Source organism: Larus michahellis, chromosome 8 (genome assembly GCF_964199755.1).
Source record: "Larus michahellis chromosome 8, bLarMic1.1, whole genome shotgun sequence".
NCBI lineage: Eukaryota > Metazoa > Chordata > Aves > Charadriiformes > Laridae > Larus > Larus michahellis.
In genome coordinates this window covers 26,067,288-26,091,484 of record NC_133903.1, presented here as the reverse complement: position 1 = coordinate 26,091,484, position 24,197 = coordinate 26,067,288, and the positions used below count along the sequence as shown (strand labels likewise).

At 47.2% G+C, this 24,197-nt stretch overlaps 1 long non-coding RNA gene across 1 annotated transcript in view; it reads right to left on the bottom strand.

The window, feature by feature from the left end:
* LOC141747453 (uncharacterized) overlaps positions 1 to 21,464 on the bottom strand; it is a 70,140-nt gene extending 48,676 nt beyond the window's left edge. Inside the window, exon 1 of the long non-coding RNA XR_012588735.1 lies at positions 21,326 to 21,464. This is a non-coding gene — a long non-coding RNA (uncharacterized LOC141747453). The remainder of the gene's footprint in view (positions 1 to 21,325) is intronic.
* Positions 21,465 to 24,197: the final 2,733 nt, after the last annotated feature.

Here is a 24,197-nt window from a genome sequence, read left to right as displayed (position 1 = left end):
GAATTACACATTGGAAGTGAACACAAGATCCGAGTCCTAAAGTAAAGCAGCATTCCCTTTCCTGATGCTAAAGAGAGAAGCTGGAGGAAATGCTTTAGTTTTCACTCATACATGTTTTCTCTTCCACATATACAGTCCAAGACAACATTACACTCCAATCAGTATTGTTTCCAGAATTAGTCGGGAAATCCTAGAGGCACAGCAGTATAATTTTCACAGTTATTTTTGGTGTCAACAAGAAATCAAGAGGAAACCGATTGTACAGAGGAAGCTGGATGTGTTGTAGAAGGAAGCTAAGTCATAAACATTTTAACACAGGCAATAAAACAGAAGCAAACTGTCCATTTTCAAAGCCATTTGGCTTATCTTGCCGTACATCAAAACCAGAAGTTGATTTTGGTTTAAAGGCGATTTGTGTGCCGATTTCGGCAAAGCCATCAGTGCGATTACTGTGACTTTTCAAGGCATTGCTTTTGTCTCAGTTCTGCCTGACCTGCACGCAACCCCAAATCACCTTGGGGAACGGCAGCATAATCAAATGCAAACACAACAGGAGCCCCAGCATCTCTGCTGGCTGGAACAGAAGAGATCATTGCAGGAAATATTTGCTCTGTCTACACAGGATGTCGACCTCTGACCGCTTAAGAGTCAAAGGCCAACGTGTCCTGAACCACACCACCACAGACACAGCGTCACTACCCTAACCACCTCCTGAGAGGGGAAGAGTCTGCCTACACAGAGCAAACTCTTAGGATGTGAAGGTCATCTTCAAGTGCTCTGCAATAACCAAGATTTACTCACACACCAATTAAAAAAAAAAATAAAAAAATCAAGCTACTGGAAAATTCTGAGCTGTTCTGGAAACCCGGCGAATGGTGCCAGAATGGTCACCGCAGCTTTAGCACCATTCTCTGTTTGGCAGTTTGCAGGAAGAGCTATAATCAGGGCAGCAGTGGGAGGGAGCCGCAGCTCTGCTCTGTGGGGTAGATCTGCCCCAGAGCTCCCCCAGTAGGTGACTGGGATGTGCCCAGGCTGTGCCTGAGCCCAGCTTGAGAGGCTGAGGAGGGACAAACCAGAGCCCCAGCTCTCACTGGAGCTGTGCCAGCACCACTCTGCCCTTCTGCCAGAGGCATGGAGAGGGCCATGGGTCTGTGTCTACACAGAACATTATCTGTAAATGTCAAAAGGCTGCTCAATTAATACATACAGGTAAATAAAGATCTACCTATATAGATAAAAGATCAATCTAAATTACAAAAGTATAGTTAAAAATACAGATAAATTGAAATAGCAGCTGGACTCGCTGCCCAGCTGGAGGCAGAGCTGCCAGGTCTCAAATCCCTCAGAGGGTGCATAGGCAGGTAGTGCATCTGTCAGGAGCAAATTGCAGAGAGCAAATCTTCCCCATGAAATATTCTACAGCCTGGGAAACCTGAGCCAAGCTTTCCCTACCATGTGACACGCACTTCATGGCCTCGCTAACCAATAATTGATAAATTGCAGGAGTTAACTATCAGGGATTGAAAATCATGTATTTCTTGGGCAAGAAGCCAAATAAAGGCCTTCACATGCATACGGAGGGAGTCTAGATCCTCTTTCACTTGCACAACTGCCACAGGCTATTTTCCCTTTGCCACCAGCAGTTTGAATGTCAGTCTGCATATCTCACCCATTGCAAGCCCAGGTTGACTGCAGCCCAGGCACTTCTCCGGAGTCATTTCTTCCTGGCATCAGCAGACACCTTCTTCCAGTGCTCTGTTCTCAGTGCCACAAAGGGAGCGCTAGATCCCACTGCCAGTGCTCCAGTGTCACTGCTCGAGGAGCTTTGAACCACACTGGAAGAAGAGGTGTCAGTAATGCTGTGAATGAGACCACAAAGAGCTGGGCAAGCTGTATGTGTCAGCACTTATTCCTGCAGCCAAAGCCCAAGAGTCAGATTAAATCCTTTAAAACCATCCATGGTTCTTGTGGGAGGAAAGCAAATACCAGTGCACACTCTGGAATGACTAATTCAAAATATGCATATGCAATCTCCACATCGGGTTTGGGCGCGAATCCAGGCTACGTGCTAAGCTAAGACTTATTATTGGTTTTGGATTTCTTAAGTATGGTTTTTGGTCTAGTGAGACCTGTCCTGTAAGGACAGGGTCGTCGTGACTACAAGACTAGTGAGTGTAGGGTTTGGATGCGAGTCCGGGCTGTGTGCTCAGGCTTCTAATTGTTTTTTGATTTCCTAAGTATGATTTTTGATCTAGTGAGAACTGTCCTGAAGGGACAGGGGCACCTTGACTGCAAGACTGATGAGTGTGGAAGCAGGTGACTGTGCTCCCAAGCCAGTGAGAGCTTCCCTGTGTCAGCACAGCCCAGGGCAGGCCTGGGGAGTAGGGATGTCTTTCCTCAGATGCAAGACCCCTTCTCAAGAATAGCACTACTCAGACACTGGCAGCTCCATGAATGCTTCAGTATCTTCACATGGAGACCAAGTCTGACTCCCATGTGCCACAAGCTGCTTCACTCCAGCTAAGTACCTCTGTTCCACGCAGGTGGAAGATGCCACCCATCCATCACCCGCGTGACCCATCCACTGCAGTGCCTTTTGCTGCTGGCCACGGTTGGGAAATCAAGAGCCTGCACAGTATACAGGGACCAAACTGCCCTTGCGCCTTGTCTGCAGAACGAGCAATGATGGAAAAGCCTGCCAGAGGTGAAGACAAAACGAGCTCTGTGCCCAGGGACCATCACAGACACCCTGTGTCACCCTGCCCTGTCACATCCAAGCACCAGGCCCCAGCCCTGCCAGACAGCATGGCACAGCCAGCCTTGGACTGGTGCAGAGGAAGAGGCAGAGAGCACAGTAAGCAAGTGGACTCTCCTGCATTCCCTGCCCTTCTTGCATAGCCTTTCTCCTGGTGCAGTAACAGCCATGCCGCCGGGGTCCTCGCACCAAAACGCCTGGGGACAGTGCTGCTTTGAGAGAACAGCTTTTCTACCACGCCGGTCTGTTACATAAGTATGTCCTTACTTAGCCTGTCCTAAGTGCCAGCCTTGCTAAGTGCCGTGGCAAACTCCAGCTCAATCAGGCTTCCATGCTGGCAAGGAAGGGGGTGATGGAGCCTCATCCTGTAGTTTCCTTACAGAGAAACAGAGAGTTCTCCCTACCAGGGCTGTCAATTTCAGCAAAAAGTTTCCAAGCAGAGAGTGACACAAAGCCCATTGCAAAACAACAATGCATTGATTTGCATGAAGTGTCACATATAGAACCTACAGACATTTCTCATTCGTTACTTTTCTCCAAATTTACCCTCATACAACTATTAACAGGAAGGTAAGCTTTACTGTCCTTGTCTCTCAGGAAACTGAGGCACAGAGAGGGTGTTAGATTTGTGTTGGATTTGCTGAGCTCCCAAGCCAGCCTTCTCTCCTGGGAGCATTGCAGCCTCTTTACACAATGCTAAAGATGAGCAGCCCTGCAGAGCTCACCCAAGCACAGGCAGCAAGGGCCAGCTCTCACAGAGCGAGACTTTGGGGCAGGTGAAGGGGTTGTTCTCCCAGGAGCAGACACAAAGAGGCACCTGAGCTCAGGGCTCCACTTCTCAGCACAGGATACAGGTTAAGAAGACTTCCAGTGACAGTTCAAGCTAAGGGAGCCATGAGAGGTTGTGGTGGCAATGCCAGAAAGTGCTGCAATTAGTCACAGGCTCATCTGTCAAAACCCTCAGTATTGCTGGTCCAAACTACCTCCTTGATCAGAATTACCCAGCTGAAGTTGGCAATTACCATTTCCAGATAAATACCCACCTACCTTCCACTTACATAAGCAAGTGCTGGTAGTCCAAATAGTCTTTCTCTTTGGCAGAAGAGAAAACATAGACGCCTTACAGTAAATAAAGACGACTGTTTAATTATCTTCTGATAAAGTCTAAGTTTCAGTATGTTTCTCATACTCATCATGATATGAAACCAAGGCTCTGCTCAAACAGCACCGCTAGAAAATTCCATGTGACTTGATATTAATGATGTGGTCTAGCTTATTAGAGATAAAGAAATTGAAGCGGGTACAATTTTAATACTAAACCAAATCTAAGTTTCAGTATGTTGGCTAAGTCTGTGTTTCGGTATGTTTCTTGGTTTGATGTTAAAGCTGTACCCACTTCAATTTCTTTATGTCTAATAACGCATGCTCTTTTGCTAAAGGAAGTCTGACCTGTTTAGACTTTACAGGAAAAAAAAAATCAACTTTTTCTGACCCAAAGAATTTCCTGCGCTCAATTTTCAGACAAACTTCAACAACATATGAATTCTTACTGGAAAGTCAGTCTTTATATTATAAGTCAGGTGTCTGGATCACTTCAGTATCTGCATGGGGAAAACACAAGGTCTAACTTTACTTTGGCTTATAAGCATTCTCCTGGGAAAAAACGAACACACAGGCTATTGAGTTAAATAACTATCTCACCTTGGAGTCTGTTCCTATGAAATTCAAACACGCTGCCCCACCAAAGGGGCTATCCCAGCTCCCGTTGGCTCAAAACTGTATCAAGAAAGGAGAGTCTTAGTGATGTTCACATAAAAAGAAGAATAGAGCAAGTCAAAGTGAAATCCTAAACTTTCCAGTGGTTCTTTTAAAACCAGTGCCTTTAGGAGTAAGCTTGATACATGACAGTTGCTACACACAAAGAGCTGCATTTAGAAAACCTCCTGATTTTACTCACGTTAAGGTGGGTTAGAGTAACTCCAATGAACTAAGCAAAGTTACCTCTCAGAAAGGAGGATGCAAGTGGGAAAAGAATAAAACCCGCAAAGTTTAACTTCTCCAACTGGGGATTTCTGTTTAAAAGATATTTCAGTGTGACCTATCCACCACTGAACCCCTGACGCATGCCTCTATGGCTCCAGGAAAGAAATATCCCCTGTTGCTAACACACAAAACAGCTCAGTTCTTTCCAGCTACGTTCAGAACAGCAGCTTCCAGTCTCTTCAAACAACAGTACCACTTGAACACAAAGAGAAGCCAGGTCTGGATACCCACTGCTTTGCACTTCAATTAAAAGCAAGGACACAGATAAACTGTTCCCAGTCTGCTCCAGCAGCTTCTCCTTGTTTTGCCAGGTGGTACTTGAGTGCGGGAGGAACCAAAGCAAGGAAATCAGCCCTGGAGAGCTGCTGGGAGCTTCCAGCTTGTCCAGCTGCCCCGACTGCCTTTTGCACCCCAAACCATTCCCAGTAAGCAGAAAGGTGGGGACGTCAGTCCTGCTTCATCAGGAACCTCTGACGCTCTCATCTGAGCTTGGTATTCTTTCCAGAGAGTGGCCACAGTGGAATCACGTGAGGCTGGAAAAGACATCCATGGAAAATAAACTCAGCAGAAAGCAGCAATATGAGAATGAGCTACTACCAGGGAGTTCGGAGCAATTCGCAGAATAAGCAGGAAACACAAAAGCTGATGATCAAAAAGGTGGGTTTGCTAAGGGACAGCCTGCTAGATATAAGCTAATGCTTTGAAACAAGTACTTTGGGTTGCAATCTTAATATCCATAAGCAGGAGTGAACAGTGCCTCTTAACTCCACATTACTAGAGATGTTTTTGTAGAAAATTTCCACCATTTCTAATTCCATCCAAGCTGCAACAGATTCAGCAACAACTGGAGCCTTAGTGGAGATTACTTTAAGCCTTTGGTATCCATTTGTGGGACCAGGCACAGTAGATGGGCTCCTGGCAGAAGTTAGGTGACACAGTGCTGATGGGAACCGGATGCTTCTCTCCGTGAGGGCTCCCGATGTTGCTGCAAGAGGCAGCAGTGGTCTAGCACTGCACTGCTTGTACACGGTTTGCTGGAAAAGCACTCACATCTCTCATTCTGAAACCCCCCAGCCATCAGGAGAAATTTTAGGTGCTGCATTAGTGCCACACAAACAGAGCAAGCTCCTGGACTGTGTCCTAAAAAGCCATTAACTAGAGACACCCTCAGATCAGTACTATAGCACATACTAAATGGGTAAGAAGAGACACCTCCTTAACAGGAAAGTACTTAGCTTGGTTGATAATGGGCCAGCATGGAATGTAACAAAGGTTCAAAGCCTAAGGTAGAAGCTGCAAAGCGGATCACGGAGGGAGCTGCGGAGATCTACCACCTGCTCACTCTCATTCTTACACTCTGCCACAGTCATCTGCTGCAGGCTGCCCTCTGACTCAATACAGCCCCTCTTCTGCTCCCAATTTAGGGAAACAGACCATGGAAGCACCCAGGGGTTTAGGGTGAGAGCGACCAAACCCCTGGATTTGATGTATAGGTGCAGAGCAGGTGTGGAGCAGGTGCAACCTGAGGGTGCTGTGCTCCTCAGCTCAGCGTGCTGGCACACAGCAGCAGGAGGAAGCGACATCCCCAAGCTCTGCATGGTACCACAGTAGAACACGCATCACATGTAAATTTAATTTTTCTAGGGCTGCCTGCTGACTTTTTGATCCTGCCAAGCTGACCCAAACAAAACCACACAAGCCCCTTTTGGCTCTGAGGAAAAAAGGTTTTTTCCTCCAGCAGATATGACTCTTCCTATTTAAATTACACCACTGTTAAAATACAGAAGTGAAACCACCATTGTGTGGAGCTAGCAATACAAGCAAAAAGTATTTTAAGTCTGTATTGACAAGTCAGTGGACATCTTCCTAGTGTAAGAGCAATTATGATGATAAGGACATAGGCTTTGCCTTGGAGCATGGCTGCAGGAGCACCAGTTCAGAGAAAGGTTGCAGCAGCTACATACCACCCCAAGCATACGTGGATGATCAAGCACCACCTTTCCTTTCCAAATCTCTCTCTAGTTTTGAATGACCCCACACAGACAAGAATTCTTTGAGTATCTTATTTTTTTCATCATAGCCCTTACCAACAGAGGTAAATCACAGCTCTCTCATCTAGTAACAAGCTTTCAAATCATGTACTTCTATCAGTGTGAACGTGTACAGGCCACTATCCTGAAGTTGGTGTTCCCTTGATCTATCTTGGCTTAGCTTGCCTCAGCAAACCTGGGGCTTGTGAACACACAGCTTGGAAAAGCTTAGTTTAAATCTCTGCAAAATTCTGTAGTAAAACCAGCTACAAATGCCTGCTCCCATACATTTTCAGCAAACTGGCTTCCACTGATTAACTTTGTGCTCACAAACTATCGACAAAACTTGCAGCGGTTTAATCAACAGTTTGTCTGGGAGCACTGAACTGGATGAAGGCTTACGGACTATCAAAACCAATCCTGTGCTATTATGGCCCTGTCATTTAGTTCACTGTAGCATGGCATTTTAGGGAAAGACTAGATTTCTTGACACTTTGATTTCTAGGAGGAGGATATTCTAGACCCTGATGATTAGAAAACCATCTAACACGTAACCATCACCATTTCTCATAGTTTTCTTATTCTGACAGCAATATCCTTCAGTTTAGGCTCCTGTCCCTTCCAAATATTCAATTCTTTCATTTTGCTTAGTCTTCTTGTAGGCTTCCTTTCAAAATGATCTTGTGTAATAAACACCCAGCATTCTTGGACATCTACATTGTCATTCTTCACACCTGCACCACACAGGGGGGACTAGGATCCATCACAACTCACCTGGTGGATCCTCACACTAAATTTGCCTTTTTCACAAGAACATCATATTGATGGTTCATAGTCATCCTGTGATCAGCCAGTACACTGACATCTTTCTCCTTCTCAGTATTTTCTAACTGATGAAGTCCCTGCTTAAGAATAGGTTTTTGTTATTAGTCACTGAGCGCCCTTGCACACTATACTGACGAGTTTCAACCCATTTCTGAATGGCTGAAATCTATACTACTCTGGTTTCAGCATTCCTGGTATGATATTCTCGCCCTTCTCTATGCTGAAGTTGCTTCCTACCTTCCTACCTTTGTACCTACCTGGTACAAAACGTACCAAAGTACATTTTGTTAACCAGCACCAGGTTCTTGATCCAGAGGAATTAATGGAAATAATATATAAGGAGTACTACTCACCTCCATCCATCTCAGTGTCTCCAATTTTGGTATTGGACGAAACTTGGACTCATTTTAGTATTTGGTCTCCCAATAGACCAACTTGTAATGCACCTTTTAGCAATCCCCATCTTTTCTAACAAGGAGTAATTTTCTGGGGACTTACATATTTAGTGATGTCCAGCTGGGTGAAGGGGAAGAGCAAGTTATGCCGGTGAGATTTAAGTTGTGAACTTCAACTACTTAAGATGGATAGACAAAACCGCTTTAGATACTTGTTCTCATTTAAGGAATTACTTATTTGCGGTCAGCTCTAACTGACTCCTAATGGAGTCATTGAGCTTCAAAATGATGCAGGAGCCCAGCTGCTGTTCCTGTAACTGCAAATGAGACAGAAGGCATAAGTTTAAAGATACTTCTTTGGATTTATTTGGGAATTTAGGCTGTACATTCTTTACAGGCTTCTGAAAATATTACCAGAGGCTCCCAAACTCACATTTTCGTCAAGATCAGCCTTCTCCTCCCAGCTTCCTGCCTGGTTTCAAAGCTACAGCAAACAAAGATGGATGTTCACATGCATTTAGACTTGATCCACCCAATCACATCATGCAGACTGATTAGGCGATTAGTATTTCAGAGCTCTAGGCTACCACTGCAGTCAAAGAGCAAGCAAGCCCCATGGGCTAAGATAGCCACAACTGGGGAACCCCCTCATCTCCAGTCATCACCAGCCCTCAAAACACTTAAACAAGAGACCACTCAAAAAAGTCACACTGTCTGGGCAGAACCAAGGCCACCTACCATTGCCCACCCTGCCGCACTGGGACATCTTTTCGCTGACGGCCAGGGCACTCCACCCTGAGAAAGTTTCTTTCTTTGTTGCAGGCTTATTCATGCACAACTCATGTATAAATGTGATTTCTCGAAGGGAGGCAGGTGTGTCAGAAAAACAATCCAGCTAAACAGACCATTCCCTCCTATCTGCAGTACAGTGTCACTGGGGCTCCACCGTGCTCCCCAGCCTCTCTTGAGATGGCAGTGGCAAGACAAGAGCACTGGTTTCGGTGGTGTCTGTGGGAACCACCAACCCACGTAGAGACCATCAGCTGCCACAACCAATAGTTGCTGGTTTCAAAGCAAGGGTTACACTTGACAGGCTATTAATAGCATCCTAAAGTCACCTGAGGCTGTGACCTGTTACCTCAAATATCACCCCTCCCCAAAAATATCTAGGGCATCACAGCCTCATATTGCTCTCTGTTCTACACTGGCACCTTCTTGACACCTCATTGGATATCAAGCATCTATTTTACCTAGTTGGTTACATACAGAAAAGATAAACTGTGCTACAAGAAAAGGATACAGGAGCCACACTAACAGCATGTCTGCCTGGCACCGTAGCTGGATACCAGAGATGCCAGCAAAATCTTCCAAATTCAGGCCAGGCTGATGAACAGCCTTGGACACTGCCACTCATAGACACCAAAGCTCTTTTTTTGCCTTCTAGGACTCTTTATTGGTCAGTGGTGGGCAAGAAAAACTTCATCCTAACAGCATCAAATCACAGAAGGGGTCTCTTCCCCACCACTCTGCTTGGATGAAGGGAAGGATTCTGGATACGACCTCCAGAGCACACCTATGGCTTAGCACAGCCCGAGGCAACCCAGACAGGCAGGAATATTGCCAGGCTGCCAAAGTCAGATGCTGAATTGAAGCATCACCCATCACTGCCAGCTGTAAGCCTCCCACTCAGTGGCACCAATGACAGCAGAGGCTGGCAAGGGGAGCCATTGGTGACAGGATTGCCACAGGATGTGAACTCTATCTATATTTAAGTCCTTCCCCATGTGCATGCAAAAACAAAGTCTGAGTAAAAGATAAAGGTCACAGCAAAACCAGCAAGTTTCACAAAAAACAGATAATTCTAAAAGAAAGAGAGAAGAGTTTTGTTCGTTTCAGCGAATCCAAGTCAACTATTCATCTATGTTTTTTGTGAAACTCCTCTGGCTTTCGGTGACCTTTCTCAGGCAGCTGCACAGCACCTCCAGTCTTTGATATTGGAAGTTAAATGCATCATTGCACAACACGATAAAAGGAAATGGGCCAGGCCCTGCCTGAGAGGTTGATCTGAACACCACTCAGGCCCGTGTCCCAGAAGACTCAGACCAAAAACGTGATCTGTAGGCACGCAAAGTCCCTGCACTTCCAAATCAAAGCCACCAGTAAGAGTGTAGGGCACCTATCTATATGGCCAGAATGCAAACACAATCTTAAAATTTCTATTTGTAAGAGATTCACATGTGCTTGACTTACCCAAAATTAGCAACATAAGAAAACACTACAGAAAAAACTCAGCAATCTGAGTAGCACGTATTTGGATTTCATCCTGGATATGCTACAAAGATTTGGCTAATTTGCCTATTAGGGCTTTTTTTTTTTTCTTTTAAAAAAACCCAAACCAACAAAAAAAACAGTAGAGGATCACGAACTCCACCTCAGTAGGAAAACACCATAGGAAAATGTCACTTCCTTTGCAGAAGAGCTGTTGAACTAAAGAGACTCATAATGATGCTTGCAGTATCCTCTGGTTTGTTTTCCAACTGTCAGGGTAGTATCAGAAACTGGGTTTTATTGCTAGCATTATGTCCTCTCCAAGGGGCAGTATTTTCTCACATTATTTGGGACAGAAGTAGCAACAAGGAATTAAAAGAGACAAAACCCCAAGGCAAGAGTTTTTATGGGAATTCTCTCAGAATCTTTACATTGTAAAACATTCACCTCTCTAACAAGGGCTTTAATTGCATTCCTGTTTTCATAAGAAAGCGCTTCTCAGATTGAGTCTCAAGCCTGTGTGACTTCAACAACCAGTTTCTATTTCTCACCTCCAGCTGCATGATTCCTTCTGTTTATGCCTCTCACTGAGCAGTTTTTGTTTCCTTTGGTGCCATTTTGGAGCAGAGCTGCAGTCATCTTCTCATTAAGGGCACCCTCTTTCTTATCACCCTCCCACTACTGCTCAAACATCCTGCACATCTACTACTATTACCAACACTGGGTGCCATTACCAACACAATGTGCTATATCTCTAGCTATGATATGGTTCAGCAGAGGTGGGGGGACCTTGCTTTGCTGATTAATGGGGTCAGACCCTGTTGAAGGCTCTTCTTTGTGGTTTAGCTGGCTTTCTAACTTATTGCCGTAAGCTCAGCAGCATTCAAGCAGAGCGCTGAAGATACGGTTAAGACAGCATGCGTACACCAGACAGATTCACACAACCTGCAAGTTACTGTAAGTGTTGTAGGAGGACCCTGTCGTGCACCAGTTCCATTCTTAGGTATCTTCTTCTATAAACAGCGTCTTGGCTCATCAGCTGTGTCACATTTTTCATTATCATCCTGCTAAGTCAACAGAGATGCCGCTCCTAGGCCTGTGTGATTCATGATACTTCTCTGCATATATGCTGAACTCAGCTCCTTGCAGTGTCTAGCTCTAGTACAGCCTAATACAACGAGACATCCTGTGTCTGTGTGAGACATCACAGGGTTTGGACCAGAAACAGTATGGTAGCTCCAAACTACACCAGCACCAACTGGACCCAAGATCTGACACAGACCTGTGTCTGACTTGCAACTCAGAGAAACCAATGCTCCTGCCAAGTTTAATTTCAGACATTTTCTTTGCGATCTTTTAGCAGAAAATGCACTGATTTAGCATAACGTTCCAATGGCAGCATCATGCCTGGCCTCTTTGTCATTGGCATGGCAGCTTGTGTCTGCTACTAGTGTCTGCTCTTTATTTGCTTAAGACACACAGCACGAACACCAGCAGAGCAAATGTCTTCCACTGCCACACTGCAGCAGCTCAACACCAGGACTTTGAATCTTTCGAGATTCAAGCATTGCATCAAATTGTCAATGGGCAGGTGATAATTTGGCAAGCGAGCAATGAGACTGGAGCCCTCCAATAACTTCTTGCTATCCAGTGAATACCGTCTAACCCTGGGGAACTTCATCATATTGGTGGGCGGCTAGAGTCCACAGCAGCTCAGTACAAAGAGTGTACCTCATAGGGTGTCTCCTGGGGCTGAGGAGTAGTACGGGGCTCCGCAGTGCCTGCTGCAGCAGCACCTGGAGACTGCACACCCACACCTCCAGTAGGCACAGGGACCCTGCGCATCACGTTGGAAGAAGCTGACCCTCCCAGTGCCTTTCCATGGTATTTGCACACACGTCCTGAGCAAGGCTGACACTTGCTTGTGAAAGTGCACTCACTGGTGATTCAGAAAATCAAAAGCACAGGAGGGCCGCATGAGCAATGTTACATGTAACCACAAACCACATCAGAGCCAGTCAGCCAGCTCATATGGTGGGAGAAGCTACAGCTCGGAGCTTGCTTGAATAAAGGATGCTCAGAGGAATCCTGCATTTTTAGGCACTGAAAGAACTGTCTGAACAGCAAAAGAGCGAATCCATCAGACTGGCAAAGAAATGGCTACAGTGTTTGGGTCATGGGGAATTTCAGCTGGTTCTCCCTTAGAGCAAGACTTTTCTGGGGTGAAGAAATAAGTTTCCAAGCTTGTCAATAGAAAGCTGCCAGCCAAATAAGCAGCTGCCTTCATAGAGTAGTTTGGTTTGGAAGGGACCTTAAAGATCATCTAGTTCCAACCCCCTGCCCTGGGCAGGGACACCTTCCACTAGACCAGGTTTCTCAAATTCCCACCCAATCTGGCCTTCAGATAGGAGCACATCCAGACTTGCTCAGCATCATGTTTCAGAAGTGTTAGAGCCACTCAGCACAGGGCACTGGGTGTTGGAAGTTTTGACTCATCTTACTAGTGTTGTTAAAGTTTTCACATCCATGGCTGGTTCGGAACCCTAATTTCACAGTGGTAGAAACAAGCCTTGTCAGGAGCTGGGTGTTAACCCAAGCTTAGAGGCTAGTCACACAACTTCTATTAACAGAGTTGGGAAGGCCTCACAAGGTCAGCTGGTAGATGCAAGTTCTCCCACCTCCTTAACCCTCTAAGAAGTATTTTCTCTTGTCATCATCTTCTCCACATGGAGGTCACCTCACTCACATAAGGTAGAACAAGACTGGGTTTGCAGCAAGTCATTGTGAGTCTGGATGGTCTCCTTGAGGCCACTCCCAACATCTCCAACAAGACTGTCACTGTCACAGTGATGAGGTCAGGACATAGGAATAAGTCCCACCTGGCAGCAACATACGTGTTGCCAAGAATTTGCTTGTTGAGGAGAAACAGGACAGAGGCAATTGCACAGCACTCTGCTACAGAGGCAGCAGCCAAAAGATTAGCAAAAGTGTTACAAAATAGGGTGCACGTTGAGATGGGACCCCCAATCCAAAGACAGGAAATCAGTCATGAATCAGAAACCAGATGGAAAAACCACAGCTGGAAGCAGTAACTGCAAACACCAATCAATGACTGCAATTGCTGACACTGTTGCTGTCAAATGTGTCCCCAATTACCATGGCACCAGCTTGCTCATTTAGTAGTTACTGAAAAAATCTCCTCAGTTGGGAATAAGAAAATACATCTCTGTCAGGGCACTGCATACTTATTTCCCCTCCTTGGCTCTTTGCTGTGGTCTTAGCTGCCCCCTATTTCCTCTCCATGTTCTGTCTTCTCCTACTGGCTTTTTCTCCCTTCACAAGCTGGAAGTGCATCCGGATGAGTCATGGGTAATAAAACAGAGGCTAATGTGCTGGACACAAAGAAGAAAGTTCAAAGGGAAGGATAGATACAAATCTGAAAAAGGAGGGGGCACTTGGCAAAAGCATCGTATGCTTCTGACCTTCTCTGACTGACCAAGTGCACAAGTCGGGTCACAGTTCTGCTCAGCAAGAAACAAATCCTGGCCTGCTCATTGTACAACCTATTGGAGAACCCACCAATTTCAGTGCTGGAAGAGGGCATTCCTGTCCCAGAGCATCTACAAAACTGAAGCTGTTTTCTCCATCGGCTGCTCCGAGGAGGCCCCAGACTGTCAGCTCCCAGAGAAGGCTGCTGTGTTGCAGACTCTCAGTGCTTTTGTGATATTCTGCCAGCAGTGTCCTGTGCAGAGATTCACAGCTGAGCAAGCCTCAGTTCACGCCTTTCCAAAGGCTGCACCAAGCACTGCCTGGAGGCAGCTGCAACCTATTTCTGCCGCTAGCCAGGTAGGAGACTGTAGAAGAAGGTGCCATTTTTCTTGCCCTTAGTTTTGGATACAGAAAGTGGTCTTGTACTTCCAGACAGCTCAAACAGTATTAGCCATACATCTGTGTAGCTTGAGATTAAATCCAGGGTTTAGGGATTTAAAAGCCTGACTGGCTATTACTCAGTCCCAAATACATCTATCCATAGAACTTTGAAAAAAAGTTATAAAACTTTATGTGACCAGGCTGCTAGAGGATACGTGTGTCCACACTGTCAGCACAAAATGCAAGCTCCTGGTTTGACACAGCCCAGCTGCAAGGTAACCAGCTGAGCCTTTGCCCTGGCCTTCACAGGGCTCCATGCTCTGTTCCCAGCTGTGTCAAAAAGGCAAGTGTGTATATTTTCTTTCCTAGGAAAGAAATACAGTCCCCTTCCCATTCCTCACACAAGCTGGCAAGCGTGTCTGCTGGATTCAAAAACAAGTGCAACAGTGAAGAGCACAGAGGAACAAGCAGTGGTGTCTTCTCTGAAGTGTGAATCCTTGGGTTTCCTCAAAGGGTAATCAGAGTTTGTCCAATGGTTTACACAATCAGTTTGGAGACTATCTGTCCAAACTAATTTCACTAGATTGCCTTGCTAACTGGAATTAAAGAAAAAAAAAAAGGAAAGAAAAAAAGCAAGGCTCCAAGAGACACATGGTCTGCTTGCTTCATACTCTACAAATGCTGGCCCTGGAATAAACACCATTGAGCAATACCCTAATTGGGCACAGATATCTGTAGGCAGGGTCATCCTGAAAGCCCAAGCTTCCTTCAAGAAAAGCCAGAGACGTTCTTTTAAAGGTAAGGGCAGGAGAGAGGGACAGCTTTGCCCCATTACCCCCTTTCCTCATATACACCCTGTGCTATGGGTCCAAGACCCACGTGCAGTACCCCAGCTTCCTCTGCCTCATCTGCCAGCTGCAGCCCACTCTGCTGCTGGCTGTTTTACCCTGAGCTCCGCTAGCCAGTGCGGGAAGGAGCAGAGCATGGGTCCAACACACGTCTTCAGAGAGTGCATCCGCATTCCTGGGAACTGCAGAAACACCCACAGCTCTGACCAGGTCGCACTCCCAGCCAGAGAGAGCCTACAACCACATCCTAATGAAGTCCCTTGACTCAGGGAGCACGACACATGCAGTAAGTGGTTTCCCATAGCTCCACCTTCCCCTTAGCCTTGTTGTGCTCCCAGAGCTCCAGTGTCACTCGGGCAGGCCCAGGCAAAGCTGTGGCCAGCTCCCCATTACCCATTCCATCCCCCACCAGCACCATGGGGACCCCTTGCACTGGGCTAACCCATGATCTGCTGTAAGGGGACACAGTCCCTTTGCATGCTGCCACTTCCTATTGCTTCTCCTCATAGCCAGCATGAAGGGGATGTGCTGCTCTTCCGTTATTACACTGAAGTAATTTCTGCCTTGCACAATCCTTGTGCATTTTGCGGTTCAGGGGCTTGCACTCAAGCTCAGCCACTGAACCCTCCGATTCCCCATCTGTCAGAGACATCAAAAGCCAGGTGGCACCATGCATGGAGACTGCTTGTCCCTCGGAGCAGTCTCCTGAATTTCTACGGCAGGGCTGCACATCCCAAGCAGGCTAAGGTAGCACTCCAGCCTGGGCTGGTGGAGCTGGAACAAGGAATGAAGCAGAGTAGGGTCTGTGTAGATGTGGGGAGGTGGTAGGGGAGCAGAGCAGGAGGGGATGGGATTTGGGGAACAAGGGACTGCTCCTATACCAGGCTCCTGCAGCAAGCCCAGCCTGCCCCAGAATCACTTCAGGAAGCCGAAAGCAGGATCCATCCTCAGGTGCAAGGTCTCACTCCCGGGACAGATGAGCTCTTTCCAGCAGGTTGAGGCCACTCTGCTCTTTCACAGACCTTCCCTGCCCTCTAGTGGTTTTAGGGGAATTGTGCGAGAGGACAAGCACCGGCAGCCCCTCTTCCTCCTCTACCTCCACCCCAGCAGGCAGGTGGGCAGCCGTTCTCTGGTACTGGCAGCAAAGGTAAAGCAAAGCAAGCTGCTTTGGCAGGGGAACGCAACTTTCTGGGGTGGGACACAGGTTGAACCAACACCTGAGGATCTGAGGAGCAGAGACAAAGGCTGCTCTGCCAGCACTGAGGGAAGAGGCAGTATGGCTCCTCCTCACCACTCCGACCTCTCTTTCCAAAGAGACCTGTGAGCCCTTGCTTGAAGCAGTCACTATGCTCAGAGACAGACAGCTGCCAGGATGGTGTGGAGAGTGCCACCTGAACCCAGAGCTTTAAAAAGTTTGCATTTCCCTCTGTGGCCCAGCATACTTCAAAGATTCTTGAAACACAGCTTAATACCCATCTCCTAGGGAAAGTGCAGGCTGAGAAAGCACTTTCTTCCCAGTGGAAGCACAACTGTACTGACTTCTCGCACAGCGGAGACCGAACCGTGACACAGAGGCGGTGTCAAGCCCGCAACTGGAAGGATTTGCTGCAGGCAGAGAGCAAAAGCTTCTCTTTTGCTATTAAACAAAATAAACTTGGCAAGGGACAGATTTCACTGGGGTTGCAGGGGCTCCTTGCTGGGAGCTCTTACTACAATGGCAGAGCATATCCTGCCAGAGTGCTGTGAGTTTGTAGCATTAACCTGGCCTCAGACTCCTGCAAGCCACCTCCTCGTCATGTGCCATCCCACTCTGTGCTGCAGGATCCACCTCTGACCCCCTCCTTCGCTGCCACCCTTCTGTGCTCTCTGCATGAGACTGCAGTTTATGAATCTGTGCTCCATCTCTGCTGTTTTTAAGCCAATAAATTCATAAACCACAGCTGGGACCGCTGCTTATTAAAGCCTGATTTATACAGACATCTAGCGGTCTGTGCTCAAATTCCATCAGTGCCACCATGCAGCAGCACCATGACTTGTTTGCATTGTCAAAGTGAAACCAAGGCGTCCCTGTGTCGGACACTGCACATGCACGTAAGGAATCAGCATGCCCCAAAAATCTTCCTGTTAAATAAGGTCATTTAGGGAGCCCATGCCACAAACCAAATACTTCCAGATCAATCCAGTGCTCTGGAAATTTTTGAGAGGTCAGTCCTTATAGGAAGCATACAATCTGTACGATACAAGTCTGGTAAAAAGCCTTCCCACCTCTCCACACCAGAAAAGACAACAGAGAGAGTTGCCAAAGCATTGTCTTGCCAACACAAATCTTCCCCACTCCAAAATAAAAAGCACAGGGGGATGACAGGAAACCTAGCGTTGCACCTGTAAAGGGACATTTCAGCAAGCACAGCCCACCAGGGTGGCATGACCAAAGGCATCGCTTACCGATCCAGCGCAGGGCGCTTGTCTGCTCTCCCATGGGTAGCCATGTCATGCAGGGACTTTCTCAGAGGACCAGAGCATGAGCCTGCAGCCTGACAGCTTTAAACACTTTGTATTTCCCTCTGTGGCCCAGCATACTTGTAAGGTCCCCAATACACAGCTTAATACTCATAGGGATAGTGCAAGCTGAGAAAGCTGTGTCCTGCAGGGCACGCCCCAGGCATCAATGTTCTCAACCTTGTCCCCCATCACCACCACTGTGACTTTAGGCAGCCATCCCCTGGTGGGATGAAGAGGTCATGCTGAGCTGCCACGGAGCTGGTTGTTGTGTAATAGCTGAATGCTGAATAATGACAGATCTTGCTTAAAAGTAATATACACATCACCCCATCAGATGCTTTAGAGTACCCAAACCTGTCAGTTTCAGCCTCAATTTATTTGTGTTTCTACCCTTCCACTTTGAGAGGAGGATAGCCTGTCTCCACCCCCAGGATATCCTGAAGGTAGTAAATTCACTCTTATTTCAGTCACTTACACAGGATGGTGTGGGGAGCAGATTGGAGTGTCTGAAGGTTCACACCAGTAGGGGTTCAGACAGTTTACAATCAGAAAGCCACAAGGTCACCATCTAGGTATCCAGGAGGGACAAGAGAAATCCTGAATGCCCAGTTTTGCCAAACAAAGCAGAAATCTCCCAGGGAAAAAGCAAGAGAGAGTCGTGATATATTAGGACTGACCTGGCAGCAGTGTGTGCACTAGACTCCATGCCCATAAACTGTCTTCGTTTTCTGAAGTTCTGATTTAAAGCAAACATAATTCCATAATGGAGAAAGACAGCCTTCCCATTGCTCCTGCAGGCCCTGCTCTTCCCACCCTGGTCTGAGCTTCCCCCATTAGGCTCTTCCTAGAGCATCCTTGCCTTATTCTGCACAGAAACACTGTGACTCCATCCCATGTGTGACAGTGCGCTACACACAGCAGCTGCAGAGGAAAGGGCCGGAATACAGGACAGAGCAGGGCAGAGAAGCAGGCAGCCTCAAAGGGCAGCGTGGTGCAAAGCAGGGAAGAGAAAAGCCACCCCCAGGAGGAGTCCCCGTCTGCTCCGTGCAAAGGTGACCCAGTCTCAGGCTGCAGCTGAGGAGCTCAGCTCTTTGATCTCCAGAGCACATTTGAATTTGAGGAGGTGGGGATGCCCCTGGAGCTGCTGCAAGCAGCGTTTGAGAGGTGTCCCACCACCTGTGAAGCAAAGGAGAAGCTGCTGTTATCAACTGTAACTAGATTATCTCTTGGTTTCCTGAAGGGGTGACAGTGTGAGTCACTCAGGAGTGGGAGGGTGGTTTCTTCATGCGCTTATTGGAGCAGCCAAAATGCGTGGGCAGGGTAAAAACAATGCAGATGTAAGTGATTATGGGGGTAGGCAGAATCACCAGGAGGATAGTATTTTTCCTACTTATTTGGGTATGTATGACATTCGTCACATCAGCATGCAGAACTGCTTGCACCTCTCTCCTCCCCTGCACCAGGGCTGACAAACACAGTGCATACATCCCAGAGTTCAAGGCCCTTTGGTCTGCTCCGTGCCATGCTGCCCTGCCATCAGCATTTCTGCTCTGCCTCCGCACATACTTATTGCCCTTTCTCTCTGCCTAACACCCAGGAATCCCTCTCCATATGTTCCTCCAGAGGCTTCACCCGATACCAGTCTTTCCCTCTTTGCAGCCTTCAGCCCAGGGCAGCATGAATCGGGGAGATTTCTTACGCCAACTGCCACTTCGGGCAGCGAGGTGACAGCAAGCACTGGGCAGGCAGGCAATGCCATCCAAATGAGCTGCTGGCTTGCTGGGGGGGGCAACATTCATTCCCCCATGGTCTTGATGCCAGCCCCCACTCAGAAGCAGAACCAACAGCAGAGGGACTGGCCCCACCTGACACATGCCCCTTCAGAGGGCAGAGTGAGAGACAGCTGCAGGAACTGGCTCATGTCTGCTGGTACAGCCCTTCTCCGCATCTTTACCCTCCCAGGGCACAGCTCTGCTCCCTGCTGGGCTGCACCCAGGTGTAAGATACAGTTCCTACATGGGGAGAGAAAATGGCCATATCTCCTTTCAGTCACAGCTTTCCCACTTGCTCCTCCACACACCCACAGACAAGGGCCTCCTCATCAGCTCCTCCTTGCTCTGTGACTGCTGGAGACTAAGCATTTGGGAAGAGCAAGTAACCCTTCCCAGGACAGCCCAGTAGTTGCAATTGGTAAACACAGACCTCTCCCCTACCCAACGTATCAATGGACCTCTCACACCACCCAGAACAAAACCATACACATGGTAAAAAAAAAAAAAAAAACAAGGCACGTGAGAGCTAACAGGGGCTGTGCTCCATTGCGCTGGCCACCCTCACTACTCCTCTGCATACCCACTGTCTACGCACCCAGGCTGAGTGGCAGCATTTTCACCAGGAGCAGCACTCACAGAATTGCCATTCTACAAAGAAACGCACTAAGATCAGAAACATGATGTAAAACCTCAAAGGAAGAGGCATTACAGGAATATTTTTGGCCTAACAACAGAGTTCCAGCTAGTGCAAAGATCTTGTATCTTCGGGGATGATTTTGCAAAGGATTCGAGAAACCAACTCCCTTTACCAGCCATCATGAGAGAGTAAGCCAGCAACACGGCTTTCAAACACGTATTTAAAAGAACAGTCTCCTGATAGCTAGGAAATAGGAAACATCATGTTGTCCCAAACCTGGTGACAAACATGCATCCCTTGGCAAAAGGCCAAATGAGTAAGCCTGGGCAGTTGCAATGCTTTAGCCTGAGAAGGAAGTTTAGAGGAGAACAAAAGGGGTTGGAAAAGAGAGGTGGTATTTCTCCTGCTTAATTAAAACCAGCTCATCTCATACATGAAAAAAAAAAAACCAAACAACTCTGAGACAAAACTCTCTGATTGCCACATCTCAGAAGCAGCGCGAATCACTTCAGCATGGATGAGAGCTTGAGGCATTACAGCATGGGGGAGCACTGCAAGGAAGGAGGTATGATCAAAACCTTTCCAAAACCTTCCCAGGGACATACGGAAGGAGGACTCCCATTCCACCTTCCAGCCTCACTGGACCAGTGCAGTTTACATAGGCACTACAGCAGGAGGGCCCCACTCTGGGCACAGCTTTGAGGGCCCTTGCAGGAAGATGCTTAGCCTTTGGCATCCAAACAAACCAGGGGGGAATACATGATAGTTTACAAACAAAATGAAAATAAGCGATGGAGAGATTTCTGCATTTCAGTGCACCTCAGCTGAGGCACAACAGGGCAAGACGACCGCAAAGTGAAATGACTTTAAAAGACTCTTTATACAGGGACTGCTGCCAGCTAACTCTGGAGCACCAGTACGCACCGTTTTGTCTGAAGCCTGCTGCTGCTCTGTTTTCTGTGCAGGCTACCAGAATACAGAGAAGTCCTGGGTTAGAGCGAATGGCCCCTTGGCTGCTAGACCCCAGGTCAGCGCTGATCTTCAGACGAGGCAGGAGGACCGAGTGGGTAGAGCTGCTCTCCCTCCACCGGAGCATGGAACCAGTGTGGTGGTGGAAAAGGGGTTGTTTTCTTTTATGTCTAATGGAAATACCTACTGATGGTACCTTATCTCACCAGATCACCTTTCAGAGAGGAAGCATTTATACCACACTGCTTCTCATCAAACACTGCCTGAGAGAGTTTGAGTCAAACTGCCTAGAGACATCCCCCAGCGCTGCTCCTAGACTCAAACACACACCGTGCAGAAAAGCCAACCCAGCCTTGCGCCAGGAATCCCTCCACACCGTAAGAGGCTGCAGACTCCCTCTCCGTACCTTACCTCACACAGCAGCGTCCACAGCCAGCGCCATCCAGTGCCTGCAGTTGCTCCGTTACACTCCAGCACATCCCAGTCTGCACCAGTTGGTTTACGGCAGGAGAGCTGGGAACACTCCGGTTGGGGGGCAGCCTCACACGTGCCTGTTTAGTCACTCAGCCTTTATATGTCAGGCAGCAATCTGAGGGAGAGCCAGTGCTCAGAGGTGCAGGAAGGGAGCGCAGTTCTGGTCAGGTAAAATCATCAAGGCTGATTTCACAGGTGGTTTCCTTTCTTGTAAACACTTTTTGATCCCTGTGCGACTGATGGTTAGCCAAGTCTCACTCTCTCTCCTTTGACTGCATTTTCCTGTGTGAAAAACACATGCAGGATTTAAGGTTCACATTTTGGTTTATAACCACAGAAGAACATTTTTGTGACTGCAGTCCCAAGGGCTTCAGAGGCACCCACTCCTAAGGGGAAACACAAGGGGGCCTGTAATTAGGGTGATACAGAGCTGTACATTAGCCAAGGTCAGAGAGGGACAACTTTTATCGCTTTTGCAGCTAGGCAGTATAGACAAGACTTGAGATTTTAAGAGCCAACACACACAAATCCTTCTGCAGCCCAGGTATCAGTGACATAGGATGGAATTAGAACAGTCCTTATTGAATTTTGCTGCCTTCAGTCTATCTAGCCTCTGTATCACTAGAGATACAGTTCTGAGCAGTTATGCTAAGGATGCGATAACCACACAGCACTGCACCAGCTCCTGAGTCAGGCCAAAGGCCCCCCCAGCCTCTCTACCAAAAACAAATATTTGGTGGATTATTAAGAATCCAAGCTCCTCCTTTTGAAGCATTTTCTCAGCTAACAGAGCTTAATTAACACAAAGCCAGACCACTTTCAAACGCAGACAGCAAAACTCAAGTCAGTGGTAATACCCTAGACCAGAACATTAAGCTGCAGAGTTCAAAGCACGAAGACAGAAGAAGATCACAGAGCCTTACCTCCCAGCCAGCTCAGCACAACAAAACCAGCCCCAGCTCCCCTTTACCCTGCTTTAAGTAATTTGCCCAATCAGGGCAATTAACCTTTGGCTGAACCTTGTTCTCCACACAGGTGTGAGGATGCCTCAAATCAGAATTCCTCAGGTTAATCACCCCTCCCTGTGCAAACCAGCGGCTTTATTTTCACTCAGGTTAGGCTGCTTTCCACCAGTGGATCTCAGGCCTTTCTCCAGTAAAGGAAAAAGCTTTCTGTATTTTTTCCTCAAGAACAGTAGTTATGAGCCAGAAATTAATTTCTTCTCAGCAATTCCTTAAACACTATGATTTAAGTTGCAGTCTCACTAAAAAGTAAATGCTGCAGAAGTTGGCTAGGAGGTAGGAGGAATGAAAGTCACTCACCACTTGGTCCCTGCTCCTCTGTCTGTCTGTTCCAGCTCAAGACTTTTCTGCTACCTGCCACGGGGGAGCCACAAGGAGTTGCTTGCCCAGGAAAATCCTAGAGGCCTCTCCACGGTCACTCCATCCAAGAAAGTGGTTTTGTATCATACCAGAGGGTTGCAACCCTTGAGCTGGGGTTTGTACTGACAAATGACTGAGTGGCAGTGGTGCACCCAGGTGTAGGTCACCTCCCGGGGCCCACCCATTCTCTGTTCTGCTGTTACTTGCCCATTCCCACATTTTTGCAGAGGGAATTTGATCAGTCACATCACTGATCTGGAGGCCCTCTAAGGAATTTAAACTGCCTTTCATTATCTTTTTGCTGTCCCTTTAGAAACAGTCCAAAACCCTTAAGGACTGCAGACCCAGCTTGAAATTAAAAGCACCTACAAGCCAAACCTGCAGACAATAAAGCAGTTCCAGATGATACCTGTGAGCCATTCAAACTATGGAGACAGCTTCACCTCTTCTCTGTTGACTGGGCTAGGATTGGGCCCTGCTAAGGTCCCCAGTATTCTCTCAGGTTTGCTGTTGGCTCTTTGGTCATTGTTACACTTACTGTCACATATTACTGGTATGCTTCCAGTCTCTGGAATTTCCCTCTCTTCCAAGGATTCAAAGTTAGCACACGTTTTCCCACGCAACTTGCTCAGACTCTTAGACATGAGTCCCTAGGCCAGGACAGAAATCAATGAGCAACTTCTTATTAACTGAGGGAGTTGATTTCTCCTCCCACTTCTTTCCACTTCTCACAGCAACTCCTGCTTACCCAAATAATATAGTTTTTTCCAAGCCTATGACAGTTTTGTTACGTGTGTTTGACTTTGTTTGGGACATTTTTTTGCACGCTTAGCAATGAAGACAGCAGTGGCCCATCTCTGGGTAAGGACATCTCAGTTAAACAGGTTATTAATGGCAGAGGAAGAGCAATGGAAGGCTGCAAATTACATCCAGTGAAGAGATATCGTAGGATGCCTTTTCTGTGCATTCAGGCCCTTTGCTTTCACATCAATACTGAGCACTTTGCTCATGAGCCAACCTAAAACTTTCAGTTTGATACACTTCATATCACAGTCAGCCCACACTGGTCGCAAGAGACCCATGTGGCAAATCTTCAAAAGAACTGGGAAAGCTCCAGTCCCTAAGAGGTTTAATTCTACCTTGTTTCTAAAGCTCTGCAGGGCTTTGGCTGGAAGTAACATTGTCTAGCTGGCAAATGCTCTCAATAATTGAGTACTGGCAATAGCCATCTCTAACTTCTTTGGACTCAGTCAGATGCTTATTTGGATCTTAATCTACTTTTGAGTCTCCTGAGGATTTTACTTTTAAGATTACTCTGAACTCAGCTACCCACTCAACATTCTCAAAGCAACCCAGGTATGGTTTTGCCAAAACCTACTTTGACACAGTTACATTTGGTATCTTCATCCAGAAATCCAGAAGTTACA